At 38.9% G+C, this 10140-nt stretch overlaps 1 pseudogene; it reads left to right on the forward strand.

The window, feature by feature from the left end:
* Window positions 1–3625: 3625 nt before the first annotated feature.
* LOC108520079 (keratin, type I cytoskeletal 18-like) overlaps window positions 3626–10140 on the forward strand; it is a 43607-nt pseudogene continuing 37092 nt past the window's right edge.

Below are 10140 nucleotides of genomic sequence, written 5' to 3' on the forward strand. Positions count from 1 at the left end.
ACCATACCTGGCCTGTATTTCTTTTTATTTGAACTGCCTTTTCACATCATTTGCTCATTTGTCTCTGGGTTGTTGGTGTTTTTCTTTTGATTTGTTTGAGCTCTTTGGAAATTGAGGAAATTTTAAGTGTTGCAAATATCTTGTAGTTTGTCATTTGCCTTCTGACTTTGTTTTGTATTTTTTTGCTGTGGCAAGGTTCTAAATTTTATGTGGTCACCTTTTTTATCCAATTTTAAGGTTTTTGTGGCCTACTTAGAAAGGCCCATTCCTTTCCAGGATTGTATATATTTAAATTCTCCAATATTTTATTTTAGCACTTTTAAGGTTTCATTTTTCATATTAAGATGTTTGATTCATCCATAATTAATTCTGATGTAAAAGTTAGTTTGAGAATTCAGCTAGTTTGTTGTACAAGTGTAATTTTGAATAATTCATCTTCCCCTTCTGTTGATTTGATATGCCATCTTTAAAATATACTAATTTTCCACATGTGTTTAGGACTGTTAATAGTCATTGATCTATTTTTTTATCTAGAACCAAACAGTTTTAATGTAGCGTCATAACATGTTTCAATATCTAATAGGCCTTATTCCTCTTTAATGCTGTTTTTCAGAATTTTCCTGAATTTTATTTATTCTTTTCTTCCTGGGCTTCAATGTCCTCTTTTGCCTTCTCTCCCCAACCAAGAACAGCAGTTATTCCCCTAGTTTATCCATACTGTCTGAGTTCTGTTCATTTGTTCAACAAATATTTACTGAGAATTGCCGATTGACAGATACCGTGTTAGGGACTACAGATATAAAAGTGAATAAGGACACAGTTTTTGTCCTCACAAAACTCACAGCCCACTGGGGGATATCTGTATCTGTAACTCAACAGATAACTACAGTACAACTTAGCTACTGCATTTCCTGAAAGACACATGAGTACTGTGGGTCCCTGGCAGAAAAGTAACTAATCTAGACTTTGGAAGAGGTGGTACATGAGCTCACGCTTGAAGGACTAGGAGTAATAAGAGTAAATTAGATAAAGGGGAAATAAATGGGAGCGTGTTTCTGGGAAAGCAAGCCTCTTGTGCAAAAGATCAGAAACTTGGTAAGTTCAACAAACCACAAAGAGTAGTTAGTTGTATCTAAAGCGTAGGTCATGTGGGAAGTGTTGGGGTGGAGTGAGAGATGTGACATGTGACTGGGGATGCAAGAGCAGGGTCACGTGTGGAGGGTCTTGAGTGCTGTGCTAAGTAGGCTGATCTCTACCCAGTAAGCAATAGAATTGTATCGATGTATTTTAAGCACAGGAGTGGCATGATCACATTCTCATGTTAGAGAATGGTTGCAGGGTGGAGAATGGGTGGTAAAAGGTGGAAAAATAGGACTAGGGAGATGAGTTAAGAGGCTTGTGCAGTAAAGTAACGCAGGTAAGAAATGAAGATGACCTGGACTAGGGTAGTGATTATGGAGGTGAAGAGAAGTAGATGGCTTCGAGAGATTTGAAGTTAGAATTGACATGAAGTAATGATTAGTTGGACTTGAGTGCTGAGAGGGAGGTATCGAGCATGCCTTCTAGGTTTAATGAGCTAGGATAAAAGGGGAATAGACTTGGGAGGAATGTGAAAAATCAGTGTGTACTGAGGAGTTCCCAGTATTATGAACCTATTCCTCATCCTGCATCGAATTGATCTATACTGTGTCTCAGGCCCTCAAGAGCTCTGTCCTCCCTTTCTAATTTACTCTAAGGTTTTACAAGTTAGTTCCTTTTCCACACACAGGGAGCATTTTAATTTGGCAGCTATTTTTAAGGCTTTCATCTATAAAAGTCATTCTAATAATGGGAGTTTTGTGCAGGCCAACGGATAAAGAGATTTTTAGCAGAAAGGCTTAAAATTGTACCGTAGTCCCCAACCTGCTCCCCAAAGCATGTCCTAGTACTGTGCTCTCCTAAAGGCAGATATGGTGTTAGTGTAAGGTGGAGGGAGGAGAGATGTGGACCTTGGACTGGTCAGAGGCTGGCCCCAGACATCAGCAGAATTAGATCACGTGCCTAATTGGAACAATCTGTCCTCCCTGGTCTAGTCTCCCACATGTCGGGCTCCCTCTGCCCCAAAAAGAATGTGACCTTAGGGTTCCAGAACAAACAGTCCTGGGAGACAGGGAGTTATTAGACAAGCCCATCATTGAGCCCTTGAAACCAGGCACAGCATTTACTGTGGAAAGAAAACTGGCATTTGGATTCTAAAGGACGGGGAAGAGCAGCCTGACATCAGAGGAGAGGGATTCACGTTGTCATGGCAACCATAAGAGTTATACTGCATTGTTTGTACCCAGAATTTAAGAGATTATCCTTGGGCTAAAAAAAAGGAAAGTGTCACCCCTTTCACTTCAACATCACCATCACAGGACACCTGCCACCTTCCTGTGAGGGATTTTTATTTGTTCACTCGTCATATGTCACTTGGGTATCTATTGATGTACTAATCTGCCTTCCTCCATTTATTTCTCTTTCTTTCTTTCCTTCTCTGCATCTGACCAGCACAGCCAGAAAGGGCCATTTGTCTTCCCACAGATGGTGCCAGTAAATCAAACTTCTGGCTGGTGGAAACTGGGGCCCTGGAAAACCTCCCAAGTTGGGAGGCATCCTTCCTACGCCTTAGCGCTGCTTCTAGTCTGCCCTGAGAGAGTGGGGAAGCATGAAGTGGGGAAGGGAGGACCTCTGGCCTCTGGGAAAAGGCTGTCTGTCCAAAAAGGTGACAGAATATCAAGCACCCATTGAACCACAGAGATCATTTTCCCAACCCAAACCTGTATTGGGTTACTGGAGAACCTTAGCCTTATCTTTCCTGAGATGACATAGTTTCAGGCTGTGGTCACTAGGCAGGGAGGTCACTCAAGTTAATAGCGTTAAACGTGTCAGAACAGTATTAAGGACTTGGAAAATGAAGAAACACCATTTTAGAATCTTTACACAAGTCAGCAGGCATTTCCTCATCACCACATGTTTCTTCTCATGTCACAGACGGTAAACTGAGATAGAAAAGATACACCCGTCCAGGTTAAAGGAAACTGAATCGAAGAAGGATCTGGAAGAAACACAGCGCTTATTAATTCCCTGGCTCCAGTTAACCCCTCCTCCCATCGATAACACTGACATCACCTAGCTTTTTAATCCCATGGTCTAATTGGCATCCTGTTTATTAAGCTTTAAAAATCCTTTTCTTTCTTTCCCCTTCCTGGCTCAGTAACTCTCACTTTGGAAATCTCTGGAGATTTTAATTTCCCGAAGAGCCTGTTGTCATCTCTTACAGTAAGTCTTTTCATTTCACCTCGTTTAAGTATATTGGCTGGTTTAACGGCTTAATTGCGATGAAGAAGATTAAGTCCGAATTTAATAAGCATTAAGAGTAGAACAACATCCTTTATTTCTTCTGGCTTCAATAACCATTGCATTTGGCTTTTTATCTTTAATGGAAAAGTTCAGATGACCCAAACTGGGGGAAGGAGGTGGGCTAGAGGGAAGGGCATGATGTTTAGCTGGCCTTTTCTGAAGTCTGTAGTTGCTGCTGCTGCAGCAGCAGCAGAAAAATGGTTGGAAGGTAAGGGGTTTGGATAAGATCCAGGAAAAACGCAAGATGAAGCAGGCAGCAAGGGAAAAGGAGCGCCTCCAAGCTCTTCCCCAGTTTCCAAACGGGCTCTTTACTTTTACCAGCATGAGTGACCTCAAGAACACTTTGGATTCTGTAAGTCTCCTGGAATGGGTGTAGACAAATCTTTTTTTCCTGTTAGTACAGCTAACACCAGATTAGCATTTTTCAAAAAGAACTTGACTAGAAAATGAAGGGAAACACAAAACTAAAAAAAGAAAATGCAAATGCATAGAAATGAACATAGATTCTAAGATAAAGTCTAGCCCCAGATTAACTCAACTGGCATGGACTACCACTCACCCACATGTGCACACATACACACACATATACACACCTGGTCCTTTCTCCTCCTCAACCCTATCTGTGGAACTCTGCCTCAAACCACTCCCCCTCCCTTTCAGGCCTTGAGTGTTTCTCTTATGTATTGCAGTCTTGGTTCTCTACTCTATTACATTCGTTACCCCTCTGTTTTCTGATGACCTCAAAACATGTTTGTCTCTTTCTAGGGGACTGTAAAGCTCTGAAAAGACAGGGACTAATCATAATCATCTTTGTACCCACAGTATCTGGCAAGTGAAATCATCCGTAAATGATTGTGGGACTGAAGTGTACCAGATTAGTTCTCCACAACCTAGAATCATGACTATTCTTGGAAAGTAGCTCCTCTAAAAGCAAGGTTCTGAGAGCACACAGTGCTTTACACTCTAAGCTTAGATTTGTTTGACCCTGTGTAAACAGTTTGGGCAATTTAGAATAGTATTGCCTTATAATTGTATTGGACTCTGTGGTTTTCAAAACATGTTTCACACAATATCTCAGTTGATTCTCCTAACAACCCTGTAAGGAAATAAGACTTAGAGAGGTTAAATAACTAGCCCAAACTGATAGAGCTATATAATAGACTTAGAACTAGATCCATGTCTTTTAATGCATAATCCAGTAGTACTTCTAGTTTGGTATGCTGTATCCTCAGAGACCTTTCTTGGTTGGGTCATCAGTAACCTCACAAAACAATGCTAAGGCTTGCCTCCCCCTATCCTCTCTTTCTTCCACCCAATATTCACCAGCCCAGCCAGGAAGAGTGTCCAGCAATCATCTTGGAGCAAGCAAGTAGAAGAACCTTGCCAAATCATAACCAAGTGCCATGAGACCCAGCAGTCCTCTTCCTAAGAATGTATCCTGGCAAATTCCCCCAACCTAGAATAACTTTTCTTAGAAAATCAGTGTGCTATCTAAGCCAAACATATCTGTGAGCAGAAATCAACCTGTAGGTTAGCAGTTTTCTACCTCTGAAATAACTGGACAGATGTGGAAAGATGTATGCATAAGGGTGTTCATAGAGCTAGGTTACAGTGGGAATATGCTGAAAACTACCTAATATCTAACAATAGGGGAAGAGGTAAAAAAAGTAAGGCACAATCATACTATGGACTGTCGTGAAGTCAATATAACCAATGATTTCATATTCATCTATATTTATTGACATGGAAATATACACATGGCACTGCAAATCTTTTAAAAGCAGAATAAAATCAACATTATATTATAACATTATACTTCAGAAAACAGTCTGGAAGGGTATTTTTAAAATGTTAACAGTAGTGGAATGTGTAACCTTGAGATTGATGGAAAAATACGTGATCTTTATTTTTTCTTACATGTATTTTTTTGCAGTAAACATACATTACTTTTGCCTTAAGAAAATATATAACACATAATTTTAAAGGAAGAACTGAATGCCAACCCTTACATTTATGGTCAAATGATTTTGACAAGAGTAAAATTTTGGCTCAAGAGTAGTCTTTTCAACAAATATTGCTGGAACAACTGAATATTCACATGCAAACAAATGAATTTGGACCCCAATCTCACAACATATACAAAAATTAACTCCAAATAAATTCCTAAATATAAGACCTAAATATAACAGCTAAAACTATAAAATTATTTGCAGAAAACTTGTATGTAAATTATTAATTCTTTGGGCTTAGAACATTGTCTTCCCCAGTGATAATTTTTCAAAACTGTAACTACCCTCAGACAGGTATATAAATAGGTTGCTTTAGACCTTGATCTATGGCAAACAACACTGTGTATGTGTCTGTGTGTCTGTGTGTGTGTCTGTGTGTGTTGAGGAAAGGTGTGCACAGAGAATGAAGGAGCCCTCCACCATCAGTCTTTTCCTGCTTCACACTGTGGCTATTAGCAAAGTGCTATTTTCTGAGCTTGTTGGCCAGGAGTTTATTTTCGTTAGAAAAAAGCAGTGATAGGAACCTAGACTAGCTGCATAAAAAGGGCCTCAGCTGAAATCTGCTCATGAGCAGAGGTAAGAGCTTTCTAAGCTATGCCTGTAATAGCACAGCCTTCCCTATTCGTTCCCTGAACTGTAGCCATCTTGGCTTCCTTGTAAGTAGAGTTGCTCTGTCTCACTCCACCCCACACTTATATTAATGTGTCCCTTTGTATTAAATTGGATGTTGCCTCCGGCTACTTCACTCTTCTAGGTAGGCACAATTTTAGCTTATCTTAGGTCAAGTTTCCTGGAAACAGATTCTGTTACAGAGATTTGCATACAAGAGGTTAATTAGGGAATACATTTGGGATCAATGCCTGTGAGGAAGTGAGGGAAGCAGGACTTGGAGGAGGGAGAAGTTAAAATGGAAAGCTCCAGCTGCTCCCATGGGGAGCTCTGGAACCGGAATGGCCTTTCAGAGTCATCTGAAACTGAGGCAAGGAGTGTGAGTTTTTGTACTCTCATTGGATGCGTGTGGCTTACCACCTCTATCCTTCATGGGAGGACATAACCATGGACAAGGCCACTTTAGGCTAAGAGCAATTCCCGAAAGAGGGACACAGCTGTGAATCATCAGCAGCCAACACTTCCAGCAGCTGGAGGAAATCTAGGTGGTGCACCATGATACCCGTGACAGTTACCTGGCCAAACCTCAGAGAAAGCTTTCAGAACAGGTTGCTGTGAATCCTTTCACCTCTTTTCCCACATTCTTTCATGGCTAGAATTGACAATTAGGAAGAAAGTTATAGGACTCCCAGATTTTGGATGTGAGCAACTGAAGAACTTTTTTTTTTTTTTGAGTCTCAATCTGTCACCCAGGCTGGAGTGCAGTGGCACCATCTCGGCTCATGGCAACCTCTGCATCTTGGGTTCAAGCGATTCTCCTGCCTCAGCCTTCCTAGTAGCTGGGATTACAGGTGTGTGCCACCACACACAATTTTTGTATTTTCAGTAGAGGCAGGGTTTCACCATGTTGGTCAGGTTGGTCTCAAACTCCTGACCTCAAGTGATCCACCCGCTTCCCAAAGTGCTGGGATTACAGGCATGAGCCACTGCACCCAGTCCAACTAAAGAACTTGTTAAAAAGTCCCTGATTTGAGAAAATGGATGGATGTTGGTGTAATTTATTGAGATGGATAAGAGAAAAGCTTAGGGCAGAGAGAAATCAAGATTTTAGTCTTGGACAAGCTAAGTTTGAGATGTCTGTGAAACATCCAAATGGAGATGTAAATTAGGTAATTGAATACATGAGTGTGGAGCTTAGAGAAGTCTGGGATATTTATGTTACTTAGGATTTAGGATTGTGTTGAAAGGCATAGGAATGAATGAGATCATTTAAGAAGGGAGTACAGAATAAGAAGAGAAAGCCTAGAACTGAGTCTTCATGGAATCTTCAGCATTTAATGACTGGATAGAAGATGATGAGGAGACAGAGATGGAGTAATCAGAGAGGTAGGAAGAATGCCACAAGAGTACTGTGTCACAAAAGCAATGGGAAGAGAACGCTTTAAAGAATGAAGAAGTGTTTAGCAGAATTAAATATTGCTGGGCTCTTCATGGGCTCGAATGTATGGGGAAATAAATAAATAAACAAACAAATAAACATTGCTGGGAAGTGAAGCAAGTTGAGGATAGAATTTTTTCCTTCGGATTTAACAACATGAGAAGCCTTTGGTGATCTTTGTGAGAGCTCATTTTGGGGAATTTTGGGGACAGAAGGCCACGTTGGTGTGGGTTGCATAACAAGTAGAAAGTGAGGCAATAAAGGCAGTGAGTATAGAATATTCACAAAATTGGCTGTGATTAAGAAGGAGCAAAGAAATATGGGGCAGTTAGCTGAAAGGGTATGTGAATTTAAAGAATTTGTTTGCTTGTCTGCTGGCTTACTTGTTTTTGGAAATTTTCATTGAAGTATAACATATATAAAGAAAAGCACAAATCAGGTGTACAGTTTGATGAATTTTCGCAATCTGAACACAATCCGTGGAATCAGCATCCAGATAAAAAAAGAACACTCCAGGAGTCCCCTTGTGACCAGTTCAGTAACTAGCCCCTACAAGGGTAACCATTAGCCTAACTTCTAACACCACAGAGTAATTTTCCTTATATTTGAACTCTAATAGAGTCATCCAGTATGTATTCTTTTGTGTCTGGCTTTTATCACACAGCATTGCTTGTGAGGTACATCCTTATTACTATGTATGATAGCGTTGTATTCACTCTCATTGTAGCGTATTACCCCAGTGTGTTAATTTATCCATTCTACTGCTAAAGGATATTAGGGTAGTTTCCAGTTTGAGGTCATTACAAAGCAGTACATTCTTGTATGTGTTTCTTCTTTTAAATACTCAAATGAACCTTGAATGTATTTCAAACAAGTGATTTCTCACAAAGAACTCAAACTTTAAAAAACATAACTTTGTAAAAAAAAATACACAAATCTTAAAGACTATCCTATGATCTGATTTTGTAAATTAACTTCACAAATCTCAGAGCAATTTATTAAGATTGTAAATATTCATAAGATGTTTCTAATTATATTTCCATATATTTGAGTGTTACTATGAAAGAGTTGCTCAAAAACTAATCCCCTCTGTAAATCTCCAAATGATTTTCCAGCTTCAAGTAATCCATAAGCCCATTTATGGCCACATTCCTTAAATGTTTGCTACAATATAAACGAGCAGTTAAGTACTGGAAAGAAACTTTTATTTCCAGGACCTATGTGGATAGGCAACAAGTCAAATTCAAACATCTTATTTAAAAAAAAAATTATTGAGGTGAAACTTACATAACATAAAATTAACCATTTATATATAAAAGCGAACAGTTCAATAACATTTAGTGCATTCATGATGTTGTGCAACAATCACCTCTGTCTAGTTCCAAAACATTTTCATCATCCCAAAAGGAAGACCTTTACCCATAAGCAGATTCTCTGCATTCCTCCTTACCCCGTCTCTCTGCCCCTGACAACCACCAACCTGCCTTCAGTCTCTATGGATTTGCCTATTCTGAATAGTTTGTATAAGTGGAATCATACATTATGTGACCTTTTGTGTCTGGCTTCCTTCACTTAGCACAGAGTTTTTAAGGTTCAACCACACATTGGAGCATATATCAGTACTTCATTCCTTTTCATGGCTGAATAATATTCCATTGTATGAATGTACCACAAATTGTTTATTCATTCCTTTATTGACAGATATTTGAGCTGTTTCCACTTTGGCTATTGTGGATAATACCGCTGGAAACATGAATGCACATGTATTTGTTGTAGTACCTGTTCTCAATTCTTTTGGGTATACACCTGGGAGTGAAATTGCTGGGTCATATCATAATTCTATGTTTAACTTTTTAAGGAACCACCAAACTTTTCTGCATAGTGGATCAACCACTTTACATTACCACCAGAAATGTAGAAAATCTTCTGCAATTTAAGACAGTCTCTCCACATCCTCTTCAAAACTTATTATTTTCTGCTTTGTTTCCTTTCATTTCTTGTTAACAGTCATCCTAGTGAATGTGAAAACCTCATTCCAGTTTTTATTTAAATTTCTTAATGACTGATGATGTTGGGCATCTTTTCTTTTCATGTGCTGTTTGGCCATTTATATATCTTCTTTGGAGAAACGTCTCTTCAAATTATTTGGCCACATATAATTCAGTTGTTCGTCTTTTTGTATTGAGTTGTAAGAGTTCTTTATATTTTCTGGACACTAGACCCTTATTAGATATATGGTTTACAAATATCTTTTCCCATTGTGTAGGTTGTTTTTTCACTTTCTTGATAATTTCTTTTAATGCAGTTGAGATAATCACGTGGTCTTTTTCCTTCCTTCTATTAATATGGTGGTTTACATTGATTGATTTTCCTTTGTTAAACCACCTTTGCATTCCTAGGATAATTCCACTTTGTCATGGAGAATAATCCTTTTAATATGCTATTGGATTCAGTTGACTAGTACTTTCTGAGGATTTTTGCATCTATAATCATAAAGGATATTGGGCTATAACAAACATCCTATTTGAAAGGGAAAAAGAAGAAGGTAACAATGCTTTTTAATCAGGAAACAGAATAGGGAAAGTAAAAAATCACATAATAACAATATAACCTTGAACAATATTTTGTAGCATTGGAAAACTTACTTGTCCATATATCTTGCAAGGAAATTTCTTTCAAGAAAGATCTTACGGCGGGGCGCGG

Source organism: Rhinopithecus bieti, unplaced genomic scaffold, assembly GCF_001698545.2.
Source record: "Rhinopithecus bieti isolate Rb0 unplaced genomic scaffold, ASM169854v2 scaffold_50805, whole genome shotgun sequence".
Taxonomy (NCBI): domain Eukaryota; kingdom Metazoa; phylum Chordata; class Mammalia; order Primates; family Cercopithecidae; genus Rhinopithecus; species Rhinopithecus bieti.